This window comes from Gorilla gorilla, chromosome 2 (assembly GCF_029281585.2).
Source record: "Gorilla gorilla gorilla isolate KB3781 chromosome 2, NHGRI_mGorGor1-v2.1_pri, whole genome shotgun sequence".
In the NCBI taxonomy this organism is placed as follows: Eukaryota; Metazoa; Chordata; class Mammalia; order Primates; family Hominidae; genus Gorilla; species Gorilla gorilla.
In genome coordinates, this window is record NC_086017.1 from 113,266,367 (window position 1) to 113,293,264 (window position 26,898).

Here is a 26,898-nt window from a genome sequence, read left to right on the forward strand (position 1 = left end):
TATGGTCTGTATTTCCAGTTCAACTCTAAGTGCTTGGACACTAGAAAGTTGTTCTCTACTTATTTTCTTCCTAGAGACAGCACTCAGGATCAAAATGTGCAAATGAGAATAACTCCATCAGCCAAGTGGTTTACTGGGACACAAGGTTACATATTATATAACAGAAAAGCCATATCAAAGCTGTAATATTCTCAGAGACATTCCCCACAGAGTTACTCAGCATAGTACTATACACTTTTCCAGTCCTTGAAACAACAACATATTTTTAGGAAGCTATTAGTATCTTTGAGCTTGTAACAGCTGCTGTGATATTCCTTTAACTGAAAATTATGATTAATAGATGACTATTTGCTATATTACAAGTATTGTAAAGTGGAGTAGAGTCATGAGAAAAGCATTTGTTTTATGATAATCCCAAAGCAAGAGTCATAATAAGTGCACTTAATAATCCATACATTTCTCCAAATAAGTAGATTGTTGAGAGTTACACATTTGGTTCAGTCTCTGATTTGCAGGGAAAAGATGAAGTTCCTTTCCTTTTCTTTACCCAACACCCACAAGATTCCATTTTGAGTTACCTTGCCCTATTTATACTTACCTAAGAATCTAAAGAGAAGGGTGATTTCTCAATTTTTATTGTTCCAAATCTATGCCTCATAAAAGTAGAATGTTTTAGTTGCTTAAATATTTCATTTAAATCAGATAGACATGTTGACTATCAATAGCAGAAAGGAAAGCAAGATAACTAACAGAAGGCTTGAAGTCATGTGGTATAAGGAACAAGAACCTAAAATTTGGGAGGAACAGGTCCACCTCTTCCAGGTGGCTTTGAATTCAAATGCATGGATGTAAAGTGTGTTAAATGGAACCATCAAAGTGGTAACTGCTTACTCATTGTGGTGCCAAATTATCTTCTAAACTTGTACTAGCATGTTCCATCAGTGTCAGCTATAACCAGATAGACCAGTTGTTTCTAATTCTGATTTTTTTAAATGTCTGAATCATTGGTAAAAGAAAATTTCTTCTTCTTTGTCCTGTTCAATTTCTTTAAAAGAGGCCTGGATTAGGGGTGAGATGGTTTTGGCTCCATTTCTTGCCCTTGGGCTAACCAGCCAGTGACCTTGGATCTTTCGCCCCTTTGGGCCTTGGTTTTCTCTTTGTTAAGTGAAAGAGTTGGGCTGTATGCTTCCCGAGATTCCTCCCAGCTCTAAAATTCTCTATTTTACATCATTTAAAAACTATTTTGTTTTTATTTAATTATATAATACTAATCAATGACAATTAACTGTCTTTGGAAATGTAAGTCTGTGATGGGATCTGATAGAAACGCTTGCTTTCAAAATATATTGCTTTTATAATTAATATGACCAGGCATGGCAGTCATACAGTTGTACACTAAGGATCTCTTCACAGAAGAGATGTCTATTCGGAAAATCAGATAATTCTCAGAAAACTCAGATAAAAGTCTAGATTAACTTTGAAACCATGCTAATAGATTGCTATGCATCCTTCTTTACTATAGAAATAAACCTGCTGAGAAGGCTAGGTTTCTAAACCTAGAAGGGCACCCTTTTCTATGGCATAAGCTTGACACACAACTACACAAGTTACCCTCAACTCAACCTGTAATTGCAATATGTAATTCTCAACTCTTGTTTACCAGGATTTCACCCTTCTGAAGACCTTGGGTATTGCAACTTTAGATATGTAATTGATCTTCTATTACTTATAGTTTTGGGGTCCCTTCCTCTGTGGAATTTGTCTATACACCCTTATCCTCAGTACCAAGACATTTATATACAATCTTTTAGGATGGACACTTCTCTAAATGGTTGATCAAATATATCGATTATGGTTAACTTCACTTGTAGAAGTTTATATTTTGCTTACTTTCTCCTCAAATTCTAGGTAATTTTTACTAATTTCTTATGTTAGAACTTTAAAAATACCTGCTACATTCAGAAGTTCTTAAAAAATGAATGATTTTTATTCTAAACCACAGTTTAAAATGTTTTAAAAAGAATGACTACCTCTAGCCATCCTCTAATCCACTGCTGTAATTCAGAGCCTATCTTTCTCTTTGAGTGAAATCGTTCAGAATTGCATTTTCCAATTATTTATGGTGTCAACATGTTTCTTTTATTTATACAATGAGGTGGTCAGCTTGAACATATTGTGCAAATGTTATCAGAAGTAAGAGCTCAATATCAACTTCAACAAAATGAAAGTTATCATTTTTGAAATTATGATTACATATCCAAGTGGATGATGCTTAACAAGTTTATTCTGCAGGTTCTGTGGGAGTAGCTCATCTTGAAATGCCATTAAGGTGTGATTCTCCTCAAATTTAAATTTTTCTCAGCACTCACATGTTAGAGATTGAAAATTATTAAAGCATACTCTTAGAGTTGTTTTTTAGTTAATGGATGAAGCTGTGCTCCAGGGATTTAACTGCATTATTGAACATACCTTGGAAAGAACTAAAATTGCTGAAAAGTCTTCATCCTTCCCAACTCTATTGTTTTGCAGCTGGGTGGGAATGCAGATAAGTTATTCAATATTTATATAAAATAAATCTCAAATCTCACCAACTCTATAACTAATAGGTAAGCCATTTAAAATTTTTATTTCAGGCATTTATAGAAGCCTTGATTTTCAAATATATATACATATGCCATCCTTTATGAGTCCACCTGGGATAAACAATCAATTTTTTTAAATTTACAATCTATTCTCTGCTTTAAATTGAATCAGTAGAAAGCTACAATATTCAGTTCTCAAAAAATTTCATTTCAATGATTGATTAATTTATATATTTGACTATTATTTATTGATATTTTGCTATTTACTAGAAACTCTTTTAGGCAGTAGTCATGAACACAGTCATGGCTCTGTACTCATGGACTGCCACAGAGTGACACAGATACCCAGTACCATCAGGCAATGATAAGAGCTATGAAAAATAGGAGAGACATCGCTTTTAATACTGTGTTTATTGTCCTGAATGCCAACATAAGGGTTTTGGAACAGAGCAGAGTTATGATTATTTATTTATAGCAAATAATAAAATGCTGTTTTTCCTGTCCTCCAGTATCCACTTTTCAGCACGATGCAATGAGGCTCAGGTGCCACTCTAAATATACTGGGTTTGTATGAAATGTCACAGAGGCAAGGAGGAGCACCTAAACCAGACTGGGACTGGGACACATAAAGGAAGTTCAAGAATTAAGTTTGTTTTTAGCTGTATGTCACAGAAACTTAACGAAAGTGCTTTATGTTATTATTTTATCTTATTCTTTATGTAATAGTCTGCAGGCAGAAAGTCCAGGGTTGTTATGGTGATATGATCACATCGATGTCCCAGATGCCCTCTAGCTTTTAGTTTTGCCATCCTTAGAGCAATGTTGTTTTCCTCATGCTCACAAGCACAAAAAACCTATTACCCTTCTAGACCTTATGTTTCAATTCTAGAAGGAGAAAAAGGGAAAAAGTGAAGGGCAAAAGATACACTGAGTAGGTTTGCTCCATTTCTCAGGAAGACAGTAACACTGAAAAGCCCAACCCTGTAATTGCCATTTACACTTATTTGCCAGAACTGGATCACACGCCCATCCTCAGATTCATGGGATTGTGGAAAGCTAAGTATTTTCAAACAGAAACATTAGCCATTAAGTTAATTTCTATTCTATTAGAAAGAAAAATTTAGCGAATAGATATTAGGAGGGCACTTAAAAATGTCTAGCACAGGGATGATTTCTGCAGAAACTGAGAATGAAAGAAAGAAAAATTACCAGCAGACCATCTAGAGACTTACAGGAAAGAGAGATTTCTTGCAATTTAACTTTGCTTCTCAACTTTTTTTTTTTTTAAAGAAACAATGATAAGAAACAGTCGAAAAAAAGAATGGCTGTGTTCTTTGTTTTCTGTGAGTTGCTATTAAAAACACTGTTCACATCTTAGTCAATGGTCCCTTATACACTCTTATACACTAAATCCCCTTTTCACTGTTTGACGTTTGTCCTTTAAATTTTTCACAAAACCTTTATTGTATCTACTCTTCTTATTTATAAGATGCTTTAAATCAGTTTGGAAGTATAATAATAATCTAAACAAACAAATGTGATAGCATAGTGAGCTTGAGGAAACATACTTGATTCTTAAAATATTTTCTTAAGCAGATATCTAGTACAATGGACCTTGAGATCCTCAATAAACAGAATACACAAATGTTGACAAAAACATACTGTCTTTGTTTTCTGCTGCTACAACAGAATATGGCAGACAGGTCAATTTATACACAATAGGAGTTTACTTGGCTTATCATTCTGGAGGCTGGAAAGTTCAAGATCAAGGAGTCACATCTGGTGAAGGCCTTCTGGCTGCATCATAACATGGCAGAAGGACAATCACATGGTGAGGAAGAGCGGGTGCAAGAGACAGAGAGAAAAATAGGGGTCAGATTTATGTGTTTATCAGGAGAGTACTCCATCGTTTTTCCACCATTTGGCTAAGACAAAGTGTAGGAGGACACTCCTTGTTCTCGAGATAATGGCATTAATCTATTTATGAGGGCAGATCCCTCATGGCTTGGTCACCTCTGATAAACACCACCTCTTAATACTGTTACAGTGGCAATTAAATTTCAACATGGGTTTTGGAGAAGACATTCAAACCATAGCACATACCCACACATATCACTGCCCAGAATATTTCCTGTGTAATGTAGGAATTATACAAAATAAAATTATGTTAAAAACATGTTAAAATATCAAAGATATAATCTAATTCCTTAATTTCAGATTATATGGAGTATTTGTTTCCAAACCCTTCTAAATCCTTTTGGCTTATATTTCTTAAAATTTGAGGAAGGCACACCTCCTCTGAAAAGAAGGAAAATTCCTTAGGATGAATATCAGTAAACACAATTACCTATGGAGTTTCCATTTCTTGCTGAAACAGTGATTAAAAGCTGACTTCCATAAAGCTGTTTATTTTAGTAATGCCGTACCTTGATTTCAAGATTAGAGCTCAACTGTGGATCCAAGTCAAATAAATCTTCACAAATAAACTTGCAGGATCACATGATTCAAATGTGGATATTTGGTAGTCTTGTGCCTCAGAAAGCATAGGGGATAATGGACATTCTTTAGGAGAAGAAATCATAACCAAGAGGGCACTAGGCATGATTTACACAAGGCTAACAACATTGATTAGGTTTTGCACAAATTATTCTTGAGGGGTCATTATATCTGTATGAAACTCATTTTCCAGACTACTGATCATATTCATAAAAGTAATAGTTTTAGTGTTTTACCTCCTGTTTTAATTTCATATTTGATCAATTGGAGAGTCTTCCTTTCAGTGTGAATTATATTTCCTTTTTCATCTTGATTGCATATTGATCTGATTGAACGTGAATATGTGGAACTATTGCTGCAACCTGGCTTTTGACATCTGTAGACTGGGAGTTTATGGATGCACTCCCACCCTGAGGACATTTTACTTTTTGTATTCAGATAATGAGCAAATATTTGCTTAGAGTGGAGTTCAGAATCAGTATGGGGCAAATGCATGCATTTCTTTACTTTTGTTTTTCTATTACTACGCAGATTATTATTAGAATTACTATAATGTTAATCTTTAATTTCTCATGAAAGCCTGAAATTCTGAAAACTAGGACACCATAGAAGTGCTGTTTTCAAAAAAACATTGCTCAAAAATTTATATGCACAAAAATGCAACAGATTGCTAGCTACTCTAATATTTATTCCACCAAAAAAGAAAGAAAAAAATCATTACATCATTTACTCTGTTCTAAAGCTTGTTAGACACCTGAAGGCACAAATGAGGTAATCTTTCAGCAACCTAACATTGGTCTTTAGAAATGGTGAAATCAGGAAGCCACTTAAAGTTTATTCCCCTCTCTATTAAGAATTCTTTTGGAGAAACAGGAGAGTTGCTGTTTGGCACCTACAAGTGCATAGGAAACCTGCTGACTGAGAACTGGCCCAGGAATCCAAATCCTGAATGGATTTCTTGTTCATGAAAAGCTTGCTACACATGCCTGTGTTCACAGAGAGGGTAGGGAGATGGGAATGGTGGTCAGATAAAAATTCCAACAGATTTGTGTCATGCTTCAAAATGTAATATTGTTCACCTTCCAAAATATTTATTGGACTAAATAAAAATATTATTTGACCTAATAATTGTTTATGTAAAGGTTAAAAATGTTTCAGGAAATAATTTTTAAAGGACACCAGTTTCTAAGAAAGAATTGTGTCTGCTTGCAAAATAGTCTTTTAGTGGCCTTAATATCCCCAGCTGTGTTCATTGTGGGGAAGAAATACATTGGGTTTTAAATAACACGAAGTGGTTTCAAAAGTTTGTTTTAAATAGACAAAGTATTTAACTGTGGGAAAAAAAGATGAGAGCTGGAGGCAAATTGGATTCTATTTTTCCAAAGCTGAAAGTATGTAAAACTGTACCAAAAAACCCTTTGCCCAGCAAAATTAGCAGATGGTCTAAATCCCCTTGGGGTACACAGGCTAGATTCAATACTTATTTGGGATTATTCATTCAAAGGGTATGATCTCTTCTGAAAATTTAGTAAGCTGGGTAGGAATAAACTGTATTACTAAATTTGAGCTTTATAATTTTTCTAGTATGATTTAAAAAGAGTTATTTATGCTTTGGAAAAACAAGAATAACACTCACATTGGTTATTGCTGGTGTTAAACTATTTTCTTACAGAGTTAACTCCTATATGGATTGAACTTCTGGAACTGGGCTTGGTGAAGCAAGTATGATTCTATCATCTGTATTTGAGATAAAGCTGGACAGATAGTGAATACGTGGGAGACCAGATTTAGGTCTCCAAAAGAATCCTTCCCCCAAGAATAATGAGTCAACTCAAATAGAATGAAGTTTATTGTGAATAAATATAATTTCTTTCATTTTGGGTATGGACAAATAAAAACTAAAAATAAAATTAATTATAGGATAGGAGAGATGGAGTTTAGCAGCAGCATGTATAAAATTGGCTTGCTGTATTGGTCAGGATTCTCCGGAAAAACAGAACCAATAGGATATAGCTCTGTCGATCTCAATGTCTTAATGTCTCTCTATCAATTTACATATCCATCTAGCGAATGTTTTAAGAAAGAAATTGGCTTATGCAATTGTGGGGGCTAGGAAGTCCAAAATCTGTAGGGCGGACTGGCAGGCTAGAAATCCAGTGAGGGGTTGATGCATTCTTGAGCTTGAAATTGCAGCAGGTGGGAACCTCAGGTAGGGCTTCTATGTTGCAGAATTGCTTCTTTCTTGGGAAACCTCTGTCTTTATTCTTAAGGCGTTCACATTGGATGAGGCCTATTTACATAATGGAGGGCAATCTGCTTCACTCAAAGTCTACTGATTGTAAATAACAATCATATCTAAAAACCATCTTCATAGCAACATCTAGATTGGTGTTTGGACAAACAGCTGGGCATTATAGCCTAGCCAAGTTGACACATAAAATTAATCGTCATACTTGCTTAACAAAAATATGTTTTGGGAGGCACAGGATTTGGAATACTTAAGTAGTAGTACTTTTCAATTCTGTGCAGTGTGCTCACTAACTCCCACCTAGAGGATTATATTTGATTCTAGAACCAGACATAGAGAAGAGGATGCTGCTACACTAGCTGTAGTGTATTTAGAAGTGAACATGATATTAGGGAGGATTTAACCTATCATAAGAATGATTGAAGGAACTTAAGTTGTTTTGCCTGAAAAATTGAAAAGTTGGAGATGATGTGTTAGCTGTATTCAGTTTACTGTATTGAAATATATAGTGCTGTCACACATAATTTGTATTGTTCCAAGGAGGAAGAATAAGTAACTATAACAGAAAGATAGAGTTTACTTCAACATAAGGATGAATTTGCTGATAGTCATAGTTGCTCCAAAGATAAAATGGACTACCCCTTATCAAGAACTGTGAGCTCTGTAGCAGGTTTACAAGCACAGACTGACTGGTTTCATTTGATAGGGACATATGTATATATCCCTATATATACACACATATGTGTATATATATGAGTGTGTGTGTGTGCAAGAGAGGGAGAGACACTATGAGACTATGTACATGAATGGTTAGAAGAGATTCAAGCATTGGGGGCGTATTGGATTAATTATATGGCTGCTATCATTATTCAAATGATTTTTGAAATAATTCTATGAATTTTATTTGACATTTGAAAAATTTGAAGCCTATAATGATTTTACATGGCTCTGCAGAGCTAGAATAGAAACTGGTTTGACTTCTGCTAGACTACACCTCAGTCATCTGTCCTTTGGTGTGTATTACACTTAGTTTTTATCAAGAATAAATATAGAAATAAACAAATAAATATTAATTAATGATTAAAATTAAATGTCATTCTACAGTTCACACTAAGTCATAAAATTTTTAAAAAGACTATTTTTTTAACAGTAAAATTAAATTACTAAGACCATGTTGTGTTTGTTTCTGGGAGTGGGTTCACAGTGCAGGCAATGATCTTAAGATGGTCATAGACACTTTCTCCAAATCAATTTGAAAAGTTAATTATTTGTGTTGGAAACTTATTCATATTTATTTAGTAGCCTCATTGCTACTTATCAATAGGGTAGTGCTTATTTTACATTATTAAATGATTTTTCTTTCTTATGAAAAGTCTGTATTTTAATTTTTTAGAAAACTCCTTTATGGACAATGGTTTTATAAAATCTGTTAAGACAATGACTATCCTGAAATAAAAATTAAGTATATGGTGCTTTTTATATGCTGAAAATATATACATGCAACTTCGATGCTGGGCCCCATGGACATTCCCTATAAATGGGCATACAAAACCTACTCTTTAACTCAGGAGAATGCCAGTACTGGCCAGCTGGGTAGTGCTGTCCAAAAGCCATGAGATTTTAGTAGAAAATGATCCCATAGTAAGAACATATTATTGACTTGTCAGACTTCTAGATAAGGTGGAAAACTGGAAGCTCAAAGGTTTAATCCAGTCTAAATATGTGCAAATGATTAAAAAACATGAGCAGCATATAAAATTTGGGTGATTTCAATATAAAATTCATATAAAATTTGGGTGATTTCAAATAAAAACCTTGATTGCTTTTTTTTTTGTAAAAAAAAATGAAGTTTCTGGCAATGTTGGATAATGTATTCCTGGATGTCAGTAATCTTCTGGAAGAGTGTAGCCAACCATTGCTGCCTTGAGGCGAGGAGGCGAGCTGTGTGCTTTCCAGTTGGACATGATTCCTGTTACTTGCTGAATGTGTTCACATGCCCATTCACCAGGTGGCTCTTATCACTTACTTATATCACCTTCCAGCCTTGGTGGTCCTTGAAGTTTGTTTCCTATTCTAGAGAAGAAGGGATTCTCAATTTAACTACTGGGTTCAGGACAAACTCCCACAATTCTACCATGTGTATTGAAAGTATTGCAGTAGCCTATTTCTAGCTTGCATGTTGCTTAGAATTGTTGGTTTTAAAAGGAATAGCACTATCTATGACAATAGAAATATGATTAGAACAATTTTTCGTACCATTATCCAGTTTGTGGCTTTCAACAAAGATTTGCTGGAAATACAAACCACAATTTCAGTGCTTTTATTGTCAAATAGGACAGTATTGGTGAGCTGATACAGTAATTGCACTTTAATAGCCATCAGCACTCCAATTTACAGTTATTTTAAATTTAATGCTTTGATTAGGCATTTCCAGAAATAAGTAAGCTTAAGTAATTCAAGAAACAAGGAAATGCCTTACAAATCTGGGGATGATTTAAAAGCTTTCTTAAAATTATTCAATATCAGTTACCTAGTAAAGCTAGTTCCTGGAATTGATCATGTGTAAATAAATAACTGCGAAGAAATTATAGTACAATAAATACTGTATTCACCATGAATTCTTCATTGAAACCATCGAGAATATATCAGTAAATCTTATATGTAAGGGGAATTATTTAAAAATACCCAAAAAACAAACAGAGGTTTAAGTATCATGCCATATATGAACAATATATCAGTACTTCCACTAATGGTCTTAAAGTAATAAACTCAGCATTTTCAAAATAACATTTTCTCTTTTTGTGGTAAAATAATATGTACAATACAATAAAACTTTAGCCTTATAGCTGCTTGCTGACTTATCAACTAACAATTCATGCTGATCAAAAGTAAGGCTAATTTATTCAGCTTTTAGACTCCTGAGATTAGAAATATTTGGGTAAATTACTTGTTGAGCTGGGAAATCGATTGTACTTATGTATGAAGCTTGTTTGGGCCTTCTTTCAAGTGTGGCTGAGTCTGTTCTTATAATTCGTCTACAATGCTGTGTGGCCTGAAATCCCATTAGGAGATAGAGCCAATTTATTTGTGTATAATAAGAGTATTTCGACTACAACTCATTTTGTAAGTAACTGAAAAGCCTATAGCTCTCCTATAATTTAGCTCTGCAGTAAGAAAGCCATTACACTGTGTCTATGAGATACCAACATACTAGTTAAAAATAAAAGGTAAAGTGAGCTGGGCCAGGGTGGGGATGAGGGTGGGATCTCTGATGTTCGAAACTATTTTCTGGCTGCTGGATTAACTGATTGTTTCAATCCAAGTGAAAAATCAATATACATATGTATTTATGTTGCTGAGTTTAGGCCCATTGTAAAGCAAAAAAAGGAGCTCTGAAAATGAGGCCAAACATTTGGATGGATGCTACAAACTTCATGAAGCATAGGGGTTTAGAGATAAAAATTTCTTATGTTTGTTTTATAATGAAATGTTTTAGCTTGAAGCTAAAACTTTGCTTTAAAGAAAAAATGTAATCTGCTTTTCCCATATTGAAAAGGTGCTTATATTGAATAATATAAAGGACATAATTCTCCCATAAGCAAGATCCTAAAGTACTGACTTACTAACGATGCTTAATTTACAGCTCCCTGTGACAAGGAGGGCTTTTTACTTTCATTTTCTAACTGGAGTAATTCAGTCATTGAGAGTTTAGTTATATGACTTTTAAAGGATGACAGGAATGAGCCATTTAGTTTGAAGAAATAGTTACCAGTCAGAATACCTTCTTAATCTAAATTCAACCTTCTTTAGGAACTAAAGGGCACTGGTCACTTTTCTCTGATTATGAAACATTAAGTCCTTTTCTGGACAGGATAACTCCTCAGCTTTCCACTTCTGGTGCTATCAGATACTGATGAATATTTCATATGCCTAAAATTATTCCCTGATAGAAGCATATGCTACTTGTACAACTAATCAAATATTCAGCCAAGTCACCCAGCTTGTAAGACAAGAAATCTCCCTGATAAGGGGCTCAATGTTTTCCAATAACTGCTAAAATTTCCTTTGAAATTTTGTGGGATGTATGACATTGTTGTTCATCACATTTTAAAAGCAAAATAGTAACAAATAATGTCAGCTACTTTATCTCAACTATTTTATATTTTCCTTGCTGAAAGCCTGTAATGGAATTACTACTGTCTTTTTAGCTAACCAACTTGTAGAGTATATGGGTAGTGGTATTCAATATTTATGAAATGCTCATTTTCTTATAGGACAGAGCTACTGATTTTTTCTATAAATGACAGAATTTATTAATTGCTACTTGAACCTGTTGCATTTTCATTTTAAATTTTAAAATAGTAGAAGACATGATGGATATGCGTTCAAAGCAAAACCTGAAACATTGCTTGAAAACATCTAGCTTGATGCTTCATTATAGAGTAAAACACACATGAGTCTCTGGAGAATGAGAAAAAGTTGCAGCTACTGTCACCATAATTAGGAAGACCTAAAAAAAGTTTATCATGATCACTTAAATTATTTACTTATCTATTATTGATACATAATAAATGTACATATTTGGGGGTACATGCAATAATTTGATACATTAATGATTTATGTTTTTAATGAGTGCTTAACCCCCTCAAATACAAGACAGATTATATTAAAAGTATTTGAAAAATCAGTAGACTCATGCACCTCACATTTATTCGTGGGTAGAATAGTATTATAAGTACGCTTTTTCGTGAAGCTGACACTTCCCTGCAGAATATGAGCCTGGATTTGTTTGGTGTAGAAAGTACCAAGCTCTCACTCAACACTAAACAGAAGATAGAAGGCAATGTGAATTGCTTCTGGCTATTATATTTTTAGTGGTTACATTAGATTTAAAATCACTTACCATTTAGGGAAAGGGTTTGGTCCAGGGGGTTGACTAGAAATTTTAAGAGGCTGAACTCTTAGATTTTAATCTCAGTTCGCAGTAGCCATAGGCAACTTGCCTCTATCCCAGAGGTAATTGAGAACGTAAATGTTGTTAAAGTACCCTGAGCCAATAGAATAAAATGAAATCTTATAAAGGTGTAGGCCAGTGGAATTACCGTTAGCGCAATGTGCTTTTTTCAGGGTAGCCATCATTATTAAATGGCAGACGGAGTAATATAAATCAATACAAAAGGCTTCAATCTTCCACACAATTATCCCTAAGCACAGTAGTGCATTTCAGTACTAAAATAGTAGCAAAGTATTTCACTACTTCACTACGGCCAAAACATCTTGAAAAGTGTTCGCCGTTGTGCCTGTATCGCAGCTTCCCACTCTTCTTTCCGAAGAGGAATCATAATAGCTTATGGAGTGGAATGCTTAGATGACTTCCAAATTGGGTCCCAGCCTCCAAAGGCTGGTGGAGGTGGGAGTTGCTTGGAGGCCCCTAAACAAAAGCCGAGGTTATGAAGCAGTTTCAGTGTCTAGCTTCCTCTTGAAAATTGGGTCCTGTTGGGTTTGCTTGCATTGTCAGCCTCTTAGTTATTATTATTCCAATCAAACAAGTTTTCACGGTGATATTCCATATCCCGTTTTCATCACTGCATGAAATGTAGTATTGAAAGGGCCCGGCATCTTTCACGAAGCACAACAGGACATTGATAACTGTGCAGATTAGCTCCCCTTCCAATCCCAGGCCTTGTTTCTTACTTTATGATTTTTTTTTCCAGCAGGCTTTCTCTCATCAGGCTGATGATAGCTCACTTCACATATACCACTCACGACATCTGTACAGTATAAAATACAAGATCAAACGCAGGTAGGGGAAAAAAAGAGAAAGGGAATGAAATGAAAACAAAGAGAAATAGAAGGAAACAAAGGTCCCTAAAAGATGAGCTCAGATTTCATGGTGGTGATGATTAGTTTTGTAAAATCTTGTGAGAACTGTGGAAGCATTTGCTTGTCTAAAATTCAGTTTTTTCTTTCTTTCTTTCTTTTTTTTTTTTTAAGACATTTCAAAAAGAGCAGTTCTTCTCTCATTTGAAGTCTTGACTCTTTTCTGAAAAAGTTTGGTAAGTTCAGGCATTTGAACACTCAGTCACATGCGGCAGAACCTAGCACATGGAGGACAGCTGACTCTACAGAACCAGGGATTTGGGTAAGTGCCCAGCACTGAAGCCACCTGAAGTGACTAAAAATGCTGCCTTTTTACTAAGCATGGAAGACTCAGTTTAATTTAATAATGTTTTCTTTTTAACACACAAGACAACCTCCCGTAAAACTCCTGTAGTTGTTGTTGTGGTTCCAGTGATGGGTAATGTTTGGCCTGGGAAGTATCTTAAATATAGCAAAAGGAGGTTAAAAACATCTTCCCCTACTTGCGTGCAGGAAGGTAGAAACAAAATTGTATTTTGTAAACTTCAATTTATCCCAAATATTTTTATTATATTTGGAGAAAGGACCGAGTCTTTTGGCAGTTTCTTCAATCTTGAGGTTCAGACTTGAGGTCAAAAGTTGTGCAGGATTTGCCACATCATTGTGTTTCAGACATGAATTCCAGCCACAGACTTTGCCAGCCGGCTACAGCTCACAGATGCTTCATGAATGGAAGCAAACAGTGTATATTTTAGATTTCTTATCAGGGTTCTATTGCACCAGAGAAGCTGGCTGGATACGTGTGGCATTATCTCTAATTACAATGATGATATGATAATTGAAAATAATTATGGTGTGATTTTCTTTTAAATAAAAATTATTCTAATGATTAGCGTAGTATTGTTAAAATTGACACGGAATCTCCCATAACCTGGGAGAAGTTATCTGTGAATATGGGGAAACACTGTGATTTCCATTTCTTGGGTGATCTCTAAGTTTCCTTCCATTCTAATGGCTTCTTCTATTTTGCCTTTGGTGAAGCCAGTTACTTTTTGGTGTTAAGGAAGATACTATGTTCATGTATTTGAGATAATAATCTTTTTGGTTTTCAGGGTTATGACATTATTCATTTTGCTCCTTTGTATTGGATTCTTATAATTCACTTTAAGGGTCAAATAAAAAGGAAAATCAAAAACAGTTCTAAACTGTCAGTTTAAATAAATTTGGTAGCAACAACAAAGAGGTTGAATTTAGTTAAACATCTAATATTTACCTTAATACATAATTGAAAATCTCTATTATTTCATTTTTCAGTCACTAGCTTTCTCTCATGTGACACATTTCAGAACTTTCATTTGAATAATTGTACCTAGTTTTGTATTTTTAAGTGTCCCTATGTAAGTTTTTATTTTTCTTTACTATTATAATACTTAGCTAAATATAAAACTCTAAAAATGTGTTGTATATATTTTCATTTTAGAGATTTTCAGAAACATCCTCAAAAAAAGTTATCATTATTGTTAATAGCCTCATAACATAGTAACAAGATCATGGTAGACATTACAACAAATTCTACATTTCTTTGTTTCTCTCTCTCTTGTTTTTCATGATTCTGGGAACTAAGGGAAAATTTTACATTTCTTTCAAGACATTTAAAGCTTCTTTTCCCCTTAAAAGGGCCTATAATAATGCAGAGGTAATAAACGACTGAATTTTTTTTTTTGCAAGGAATCCCTTTCTAAACGTAACTTTTGAACCACTGAACTGTGAGCAGATGCTCATATTGTAATCTATTCAGTTATGATATCGAACAATAAGTGACTAAAGATACACGTTTTCATAGCTTTTTCAATAGCTTGAATAACTTTAAGTTCATGAGTAGAAAATGATAATCTTTTGTATCATTTAAGTACCTATTAGAAATGTTTGTTTGCAAGGAACTCATTTTTTTTTTTTGGTTAATTTACCAAATTTGTCCTTTATTTTTTTTTCTGTATTTAAGCTGGAATGTAAAGTAGGTCAAGGCTATTAATTAAGCTTGATCTGGTTTGCTGTGTTTGTCTTCGTTATAAAATGGTGTAGCTGGAAGCCAGACACAACAGCTTTACCAAGATATGATAAAGCACTCGACTGAGTATTACAGATTCAGAGTCACTGCTGATTATTATTAGATGTCTAAGTTGATTTCAAGTGGGAAATTATAGGAATTTCAAACTCTCAAGACCTCAATGATGAGGCAAAGAAAGGTACACCTTAAAAAAGCAGCCGATCAATTCCACCAGTTTGAATGAACATGGTTTTTTATTGCTAATGGAAAATGGCCTTTGTCAAGGCTTGCAGAAAAATATATTAATGAGAAAGTACTGAAAGACAATATTTGCTGAAAGGAATTTCCTTAGAAATATATTGTGTCCTGTCCCCCGGATTTATGTGTTTTGTGGTTTATAGTCATATTCTAATTGTTTATAGCAGGGTGAGCAAACTTTTCCGTAAAGGGCCAGATCACAAATATCTTAGTTTTTGTTGGTCTCTGTTATAATTACTAAAATACGTCACTGTATCTCAAAAGCAGCCAAAGAAAATTTGAACACAGATAAGCTGGGTTACAATAACATTTCATTTATAGATACTATACTTTTAATTTCCTGTAATTGCACTTTTCACGCAAGGTTATTCTTCCTTTGATTTTTTTCAACCATTTGAAAAATGTGAAAACTATTTTTAGCACATGGACCATACAAAAATAGGTAATTGGCAGAATTTGGCTTGCTGGCTGTAGTTTACCAATCCGTTGGTTTACATTTTAATTTTCTGGAACTCAAAATAAGATATCCTAGAACATGAAGAAATATATTTAAAAAACAAATTTTGTACAAGGAGCTTTATGGATTTGTTCTTGGAAAGTGACAAAAATATTTAAAAAATTATGAAACCAAAATTTTTTAAAGTGGCTAAGCCACAAGAAGAGTAAAGTTATACTAATATAATAATTTTGTTATTTCTACTGCTGTATCTGTGAAAAATACAGGTGCTATATTCAAAAAGTATATTTAGTTTGATAAAAGTCACCTAAGGCCAAATGAAAATGTCAATGGCTTTGTTTGTAAAGTTAGGATTCTCTATAAAATGAGATTAACTTGAACCTTTCACTAACATTGTAAGTTCTTGAATCTAAAATTTAACCATTCAAAAAGTAAGAGAGACTGAAGACCGCTTATTGTCATCTATTAGAATTTAAAGTATTATATTTGCTCATATGTGCTTATCTGAGAAAATCCAGAGTTACAACTACACTATCTCTCAGTTGAACACACCATCATTACATGACAGAATATAAATCTTGTTTATATTACATGAGTTGTACTTTGAAATTAAATCATTTTTCTTTATATAATAAATATTATGGAATTGGAAATAATTTGTGACCAACTTTTCTATTTCAAATGTAATTTATCATGATTTTCATGTAATAAGTTATAATAATTGAATAATTTTTAAAAACTACTCATCTTTTAGAGATTTAAAATTGTTATCCATAGAGTACACACATTTAAAAAACTTTTGTGCATTTGTGTATTATGTATTTGTGCTCATGTATTTGAATTCTGGCAGAGCAATTCTAATTAGAAACCTCTTGAATAAATATTTAAAATGAAGGTAATATATTTCTATTTTCTAAAATTATTTATCAATTCTATTAAAATATGTGCCATCACTGTCAGTGAAGTGAAAAGGAGACTTGGTAAAAGATTGTATTGTTTTGCTTTTTTTAGTTTATAAAAATCAAAGTTAATTACAGGGCATAAAAAGTACAGCTGAACCTTGTTTTAGAAAGTGAACCAATTAATTAAAGCTAGTTACAGAACATAAAAATATTAGTGAGACTTAAAAAAAAACTGAAACAATGAACTCACTAAATTCAAGCAATTTTTAATGTGAGTTTTATATATGTAGGTATAATTTCAAATCAATTTCTAGACCCCCGAGTCCCATTTTCTTTTGTATTAAAAACATACAAAAATAAATATAAATTATTTCTAGTGATGGATAGATCGATTTGATGATTTTAGTTTGATTGATGTTTAGATGAAATTGAAAAGTTTAATTAGTAATGGAATGTTTAAACAGTAAAGCATTATCTTGAGGGCTAAATGTTGACACACTTAATTTTCTACATTTTGATGATATGGCACTATCCCCTTTGTAGCAAGATAATCATTCATTTAACAAACATTACTTGAAAATCTGCAGTGGATCTGCACTCTAGTAGCTCCTAAATACGAAGATGAATATAATACTCTTGCTGTCATGAAGCTTAGAGATTTACTAGGAAAGAACAAAGTTGTACATCCAAAGGGTGATTTGCCCCCTAGGAGACATTTGGCAATGTCTGAAGATATTTTGGGGTGTCATGACTTGTGGGGAACTATTCCTGGTATATAGTGGATAGAAGCCAAGGATGCTGTTAAATATCCTACAATGCTGTTATGGCATCCTACAACAAGGAATTATCTGGCCCAAAACTTCAGTAGTGCCAGCTTTGAGAAATGCTGATCTAAATGCATAGCATTTTTAGAACTGCTATTACAGAATGATGCGTAGACTCTGAGGAAAATACAGAAGAAGTAGTGAACTCTATGAGCAAGAAGGGGTTGTTTTGATAGAAGAGTGTCTTGAAAGAAGAGTGTGGGAAGGTTTTTGAAAAGCTGAATGGAGAGATGTCTTTGTGGAGCGTTGGTGGGCTTGGGAAGAGCTGCTTTATAGCTGGAAGCAGTAAAGTGAGCAAAGATGTGGATATATAAAACAACTTATTGAATTTGGGAACTGTAGCAAATCTAGAGTGGATATGATGGGCATAGGGAATAGAAACATGTGATTGGGCAGATAAGAACTTTTTGTTGTTGTTGTTGTTTTGCTGTGTCATGGAATTGGAGCTTTCTCCTGAGTGGTGTTGACATTAACAAAGGGTTTCAAGCAGGGACATGACATGATCAGGCAGTCTATTTATAAGATTCATCAACCTTGGTGTGAAATGTCATGGTTATTTAAGAAAGCATAAAATTTTATGTCATTTGATCAGGAAAGAGCCACAGGGAGAACAAGTCTGTCAGTGGGAAGAAGGATCCCTCCTTTTTTCCCTACAATTGTTTTACTTTTGGTCCAAAACTTTTCACTTTATTTTTAAGGACTCTATCAAAGAAATACAAACTGAATTCATTTTCATTGGGTTCACAAATACATTATGTTGCTGATTGGCTGACTCTTTCAGGCTTAAACTGCCATGTTGTAGCATCAGAGAGCATTATCCTTTCTTGGAAGTTCTGTTTTCAGATTCCAGCTCTGGAGTCATGGTGAGGAAAAAGAAAATATGCTTACCAATGACAAAAGACAACTAGAAATGGAATCTCAAGTATAGCAAAACCTTATTCCTCTATCTCAGTGGTTCGTAATCTCAAAAGCTTATTAGAATCACTGTAGGAGAAATTTGGACATTCATATTTCTTAAAACTCCTCAGGTAATTCAAATTAGCAGTTAGGATGCAGACCATTATATTATCTTAACTCAAGGAACTCTCCTATAAACACAGAATATTAATCTTCCAATTTTATTTTGGCTCCATAATGATTTTTTAAAATATTTTTTCTCCAGTAAATTTACCTTCTAATTTCCATTAAAAATTAAAATAAATTTGCATTTTCTAAGCACACACTAACTTTCAAAGAGTAGCTTTCTGACATTATTACAGTACAAGAGGGACCTCAACTATGATTTCTCACCTAATGTTCATGAGTTAGGTGAGTCTCCCTCAAGAAGCAGAGAGATAACTAGAGATTTCAACGTGGAGTTTTTCAATGGTGGCATGCATAGTCTTAAAAGGTCTTATTTTGTGCTGCTCAGCTCTGTAATTGATTGGTTAACATGACCAGTAAGCAGCTTGCTAGCCATGGAAAGGCTAGGAGTTTGCTTTTCCTGTAGCCCATTCTCTACTCTGCTGTAGATCGCATACTCCATTCCAGGTAGCTGCTTTGGAAATGGGGGTTTTCTTACTAGAGTGCTACAGGAGAAACTGTGTACCAATGCTAATTCATCCTTGTAAAAAGGAGCCAAAGATGTCAGTCTTAATCCTTTGTTTACAAATAATCATTAATTACTGCTCTATGTAAGGGAATGATTTTCTTTTATCCATCAGGAAACAGAAAGGAAACGATGGCTCAGTCTTTGTTCCTTATGAATTAATTACAACGTTGCATCAATGAGCAAAAGAGAAAACACTATTGTTATAAATTGTCCTCGTCTCTCCAGTCTCTTGAATATACATATTTTTTGCATTTCCTTTCTCTGCCATCAAGTTTTCCCTTTGTGAAAAAATTTCCTCTAGATACAAATTTCCTTCTAGGTATCTTCATATTTTTCTCCTTTCATTCACAAATGAATGTCCTATATCTATTCCCTCTAATTCCTTACCATACTATATATTTATAACAAGCATCCTCCCAAGACACACACAAATGAAGAATTAATCAAACTCTATAATCTAACTTTGGGTCTTTACCTAGAACTTGGGAAATACATTTTCTCTCAACATTGTTCTTGCGAGTGTTGTCTTGGAATGCCAATTTCCTCTTGTTTGCTACTTCTGGGAACCCAATCAAAACTTGTCTGTGGGTGGGGAGACTCGGCCCATGGGTACCATGTTGCTGTCTTGTTCTAAACCGGTTGCTTTTATACTTTTTGACTATGACTCACGGTAAGATATGTTACATAGTGATCTAATATATACACACCTATAAATGCATACAAAACACATATACATTTTACAAATACAGTACATACACAGTGCTCTCTAAGATGTTCCCTTCCATTCCAATACTTTCTATTTGCTCCTATACTATGCAATCCTATTCTATTTCATGAAAAATGCTGCTCTTGACTCATTAACCAATATTATAGCACATTATTCGTTGCAAATTATTGTTCTAATCTAAACCCATGATTTTCAGCAGGGCCTGTGGAACAAGGAATTAGTAAAACTCTCCAGGGCTGTGTAGGTAGTTTGAAAAATAGCTGGGTTTTTTTTTGTTGTTGTTGTTCCATTACTTTGATTTCTTTTTAGTGAAGAAAGCTAATTCATTTAGAAGTTCAAATATTACATACAGGAGGAAATGCAACTATTTTATATTTTTCAAATACCTAATCTCTGCTCTTCTTCAAGCCTCATTTATATTTCATCTTTGTTTTATGGCACTGACCAAGGAATAGACCAAACTAAACAGCTATTGTCATTCAATTGGCAACTAGTTATGTATTTCTGGGTGACATCTTTTGTGTAAGTCTTTGGGTAGAGACAGTTTTGCCATGATAAATCTTGGTTTTAATACTATTCTTGATAGAACTTTTACCAAAATATTATGAAATGTATTATATATTATAATATACAGAAAAAGTGGGGGTCTTCATGCCCGTAAATGTTTATGTTCAAATTTGCCAAAAATCCTGATTTATTAGTTATAATGCAACATTATCTGCAATCTCAACCAAAATAATACATCCTTCTGCTCACCTCCTCCCTGTCCCTGGTCCCAGCCTCACTAAAGTAACTTCTTTTGACAGAGATCCATTGCTAGAACAGCTTACTTTGCCTACTGTGGCTCACAGCTATTTCTAGAGCTTGCCTGGTGTTTCAGATCCCAAAGAACATTTTGGTTATTGAGATAGGAGGTGAAAGTTGTGTTTAGCGTTATGTCTTACATCCCCAACCTTGACTATGGTAGGGATATAATTTTCTTAGATTATGTTCATCTCATCTGAGACACAAAAGCGTGTTAGCTTCTTAAGTAATAATTTTCCTTCCTTTCAATGCTTTCTTTCTCCAATATCTTGACAGCATTTACTTTGATCCTTTAAATAAGTTGGTCTTATTTTTACTTCTATGCCTTAAGCCTACTAGATGAAATATCCTTTGCAAAGTTCTATAACTTAGTTATAGTTATAGTTATTTAGTCACTTAGATGATGTAGGTCCTTATTTTACAGATAGCAAGGGCGGTAAAGTGAGTTATTCAAGGTACCACAGTTAGAATAAATTATCTATAGGTCACCTGTTTTTAAATTTCTACTATGATAAATTTCAAATATACAAACATTGAAATAGTATAATTAGTATAATCTTTAACATTTTGACATATTTCCTACACACACACACACACACACACATGCACACACACACACACACACACACGAACATTTTTTAAAGAGCCATTTCAAAACAGAGATACTGCCACTACTTAAAAGTCAGAATTGGGCCGGGTGCGGTGGCTCACGCCTGTAATCCCAGCACTTCGGGAGGCTGAGGCAGGTAGTTCGCCTGAGGTCAGTAGTTTGAGACCAGCCTGGCCAACATGGTGAAACCCCGTCTCTACTAAAAATACAAAAATTAGCCAGATGTGGTGGTGCATGCCTATAATCCCAGCTAGTCAACAGGCTGAGGCAGGAGAATTGCTTGAACCCAGGAGGCAGAGGTTGCAGTGAGCCAAGATTGTGCCACTGCACTCCAGCCTGGGCAACAAGAGTGAAACTCCGTCTCAAAAAAAAAAAAAATTCAGAATTCTTGCTTAATTCTTTCCTTTTAATTATTAATTTCCAATGTGAAGATTTGTATAATGGTTATCTTCATTTGTCTATGAGTAATTTTATGAAATCCATAAAATAGAAGCAATTAATATGGTGCTAATTGAAGTGTTTAAATGTAAGGGCTTAAATTTTAGGTTCTCCTAGATTTCAATATTGATTGTTAAGTAATACTTTTGAGTATATATGCTACTTGATCCAACTGGCTAAAACTTTTGTGGATGTGATTTCATCATATCCAAAAGTATCGTATTTTGTGGATGTAGTTTTATTGTTCACAAGCAGCTAAGCTATAAATTTTAGAAATTATTATTTCAGGAGATGTTTTTAGTTGTCTTCTTTTATATTACTTATGGCAATAATGCAACTATCTAAGAAAAACACTCAGCCACTTGACATCAGTTTCCAGATCTAAAGAGCAAAGGCAGCTCTGTTTGCTTCAACACCTTCCTGAGTAATGTCATGAAGTTTAATATTACATCCTCCCAAACAGGTCAATAAATAATTTTAAAAAATCATGAACGTTAATGAGAACAGGGTTGAAAATGTGTTTTGGACAGAATAAAGTACTATTATAAATTACCAGCAGCCTATTTTATTTCATGATTATTGCTTCCTAAAGGCCATTGAGAAACAAAAATGTAGACTCAAAAAGAAATAAAATAAAAGTGTACCACCAATAGTGACTTATTTTTTTCATGTAATTTTAATTTTACCATTTTTGTCTGGAAGGAAGGACAAAATCATCCAAAAGCGGAAGGGCTAATGTTTTTCTTTAGCAACATGGAGATTAGGCTGTAAGATCTCTTGCTGATTTTATCTCTTATACAATGACCAGAGGTAGATATGAGGGTTTTGGGGATGCATCACTTGCCACCTCTTCAATTGTCACGGATAAAGCAAGAAGACAATGGAAGATCTCTAAATCCTTTTGGAATAGTAAAGCCTACATTCTGATAAAGGAGGTGATATTTGAAGGCAGGTCCCAGGGAATGTATTACTATTTTATCCCCCAGTTGTTAAAACATCACAGTTTCATAGGTACTTTATATCTAGGGCAATACTTCATTTCACATATGAAGTAGTTGGCAGTAAGGCCCAGCATGTGACATCCCCAAGAGCACACACACAATTAGTGACAGAATGAGAACCAGAGCCCAAGCCTACAGTTATATTTATTCAAGGGTCAGCCCTAGTATGTGGCATAAATGACACGTTACATGAAATACACAGACAACATGAAGACACAAATATCTCCGTGAGGCTCCAGAAGTCGTTGGCAGGCTCAGCCCACTACTTATGGTGGTAAAGCATTTTTTTTTCTTAAAAAACTTTCACTACGCCTAGATCATAAAGATGGTTTCCCATATTAACTTCTGCAAGTTTTACTGTTTTTAATGCAATTATTATAAAGCTGAAGTGCTTCCTTTTGATTAAAAAGTTTTTGATGAAGAAACAGATATTCTATGCAATTAGTAAAGTCACACCAAACTGGCATTTTTATTAACAAACTCAACTATATAGTCTCAGAAAAAAAGAGGGAAGTGCAATTAATAAAAATAGTATGTGTAGTCTTTCTATTGTTTCGGTCAATGACTTTATTTATGACCCTGTATAAACGTGAGAGACGATATCAAACTGACTTTCTTCCGTTGGTTTTAGTTCCTATATAACTCTCTTAGTGTGAGCATCTCACCTTGTAGTCTATGATTTTACGGTTTAAAGACGTGAATCTTGCATCTAACATGGCTTCTGAAGCAAAGCAACCACTTTTCTTTGTGTTCACTATGATGTTTTTGATTCCCTACATTGAATTGTTTAAAAATATATTCTAGAGTTTTAAGAATTAATATTCAAATAAAATAGCTAGGCTCAAATCTAGTGATTCCTCAAGATTTTAAGTTTGAATTCTAACTTAAATTCTGACTTAAAAAATTCAATAATAATTTTTAAGTGGCCTTTGAAAAATGTTTCATCTTATATGCAAAAGCATTTGATTGATGTACTGAAAAGAAATCAAATATACTACATTTTTAGTAGGGGCAGTTTCATATGTTTACAGGAGTTTAATTATCTGCTATTAAAAAATCTCAAGCATTTAATGCTTAAAAATTAAAAAAATAAATTTATTCAATCTTAGGTTTATTAAATAACATATATGTATATATATGTTATATATATATGTGTGTGTGTGTATATATATATATGTGTATATATATATATATATATATATATATATAAAACCTTGGTAGCATTTCAGTTTTACATAAGAAGTTTCCATTGTTTACTTGTTACACATTTTAAGTCATAGTAAAAAGACTAACCGCTTACTTAAGTAGGTCAAATTCTTTAACACATTAGAACTGCTAAAAAAACCAACATGCATAGATTCTTTAACATTAAGACATTTACCTAATTGTTGATTATTTTAAACATGTGCTTATATATGCCTGGGCTTAAGTGATACTTATCCACTTGAAACACAGTTGTCTTCTAAACTAACTGAAATTACTTATTAGTCAAAGGTTTTGGCTGGGACTATGGCTAGATTCTTATTTGCAGCCATCATGCAACATAATCCTATTTATAGTCTATGTAAGGGCTTAATAAATTAGGGAAGTTCATGTCATTGTTGTTATAGCCCACACAACTCATCTAACTCATGTAATCTAAGTGTCTAACATCCCTTAGATGTAAATGACACATTACCCAATTCTCTCTGCAACCATGCAGCTTTTAATATTTGATTAAAACTTTGCATTTATTGATTCTTAACATATTTGAATAACTTGTCATGCCACTTTATTTCTGATTTGACAGAATCTTGCATTTTCTCCCATTCTTCTGGTCTGGTAGGACCATGGAATTCTTACAGATTTGAAATGTTATCTGAGGAGGGGGAATTTCTATATTACAAGAGACTAATGGAATATAACAACCAAATATAATACATCATCCTTTTCACTTAGTTGTATTATCTCCTTGAACTCTTTTTAGGGTTTACTGGATTGGGGGGAAAGTTATGTAATATATTTTTTATGAATTGAGAAAGTTTGACTATGACTTGATATTGGATGCTCTTATGAATTAATTGTAACTTTTTTGCGATTGATAATGCCATTGTGGTTATGTGGAGAAGGCCCTTATTCTTATGAGATGTGTGCTGGAATATGGATCAAAATGTCTAAAACTAACTTCCAAATGACTCAGTATCCACCACCACCACAACAGATAGATGGATGGATAGATAGATAGATGTATATATGTTTGGATAAATACATAGATAAAAAGGATGAGAAATGCAATATCTAATTGGAATCTCAAGGCTGTATTAGACTCTGTTATAGTCCTAGTTCCTGAGAATGTAACTTGTGAGTCATTCTTGATTCCTTTTTCGTGCTCACTCTGCACCTAGAATGCAACAAGTCCTGTTATTTCCTTTTCAAAATAATATTTTAAATATGTTTACTTTAATGCACCCCTAGTATTATAACACTAGCACTCAATTCAAAGGTCTTCAATGATTTTCCATTCCACTTAGGAGAAAAGGTGTAGCCCGGCCCTGCTGCCTACAGGGAGACAACTTCTGGCCCTCTCCTCCTAGCTCAGAATGATGGACTTTCTTCCAAAAAAGTTTCACAAAGTATTGACTGTTTTGACATTTGAGGATCTGTGGTCATGCGATGAATGCTACCTAGTTCACCTTGCTCCAGCCTTCATCTGACTAACTTGACTCAGTCCTTCAATACTTTTCAACCGTTGCATTTCTCAGAAAGTCTTTTCCTGACACCTGCCATCTAAATCAGGATCTACTGTGCTTTACTTTTCTTTCATAGCACTTGCCTAACATATTTTGCAAACATTTTTTAATGTGCTTGATTATTAATTTAATAACTCCCTCTGTCTATAGTCTATAAGCTCTGTGTGGGTAAAGCTTATGTTTGTTTTGCTTACTTCTGACTTCCCAAGACCTTGAGTCCAATGCTTAGAAACTGCTCACCAAAAATATGTGAAATAAATAAGTTAATTAATTAACAGAAATCTCAAAGAGAGGAGTACTATAGGAAAAAGAGCTGTTTTATTCTTAGGAAAGGGTTGACAAAGATGTGAAATTATATTGCCATTATTCATTGTTGGTACCCATGAACATACATTTGAATATTGGGGAGTGGGTTTATATTCAGCCAAAAGATACTGGCATTGTGTCCCTTGTGATTGATTCCTGTGCTGTGCCTTCTCATAAATATTTTGCCTATCATCTCTATTGAGAAAGAAATATTTTTATTCTGACGTAATAATACCAATAGTCAAGTTTTCATTGGAGGGAAATGAGCAATTAAGATAACTAGTAAAATTATTATTTTATTATTAATTTGTTATGATTACACTTCATGAAAGGAGGAAGGAAGTCAATATGCTAGCATATCTTCAAAGCTGCTTCAGAAGAATAAAATGTGCAAATATCTTGAAAAGGAACCTGGTGAATTATTAAGGGAAAGCTTTTAAAGTGACTTAGTTCCACCTATCATTTCACTTACTCCCCCAAAACTCAGATTGTACAACAAATGTTCTAAACTAAACACTGTAGATCATTTAAATGCTGTAGATTACTTGAGAAAACCCTCAACAGAAAGACAAATGAGGAAGGCAGGCAAAGGGAAATAAATGAACACTCACTTTGTGTCAGAGAAAATTGGAGTAGGTTTTTCTCTTAGGAGCAGCCTTTAGCATTCATATTTCCTTATGGTATACATCAGCATCTTAAGAGCCATAAAATTTCTGAATGTCTTCTTGATGGCTAAACATATTTCCTTCTTTGTTTGAGGCATTATTCTGAAAGTACATGGTGTGTTTTTTTCTTTATTTAGCAAGACAAGGACATTCTACATTAATGAATGTATATGTACATAATAATGAATATTTCCAGTGAAGGTCATATATTTTCATTTTTCTTTTAATATATATGTTGACTCTAATGTGCAAGTGCAAGATAAAGATAAAGAATATAGAGCTTCAGTCTAGACACCCCATCAGAGAACATGTTTCTTTATTAAGGAGTTGTGATCCTTAGCACTTTAAAACTAA

General features: G+C 33.9%; 1 protein-coding gene across 3 annotated transcripts in view; it reads left to right on the forward strand.

Annotated features, from left to right (window-relative positions):
* Positions 1-26,898, forward strand: part of ZPLD1 (zona pellucida like domain containing 1) — a 250,642-nt gene that overhangs the window by 175,491 nt on the left and 48,253 nt on the right. For all 3 annotated transcript variants that reach the window (XM_063703530.1, XM_063703529.1, XM_055381207.2), the window contains one exon: positions 13,321-13,468. The gene's annotated coding sequence lies outside the window, so the exon portion shown is untranslated. The remainder of the gene's footprint in view (positions 1-13,320; positions 13,469-26,898) is intronic.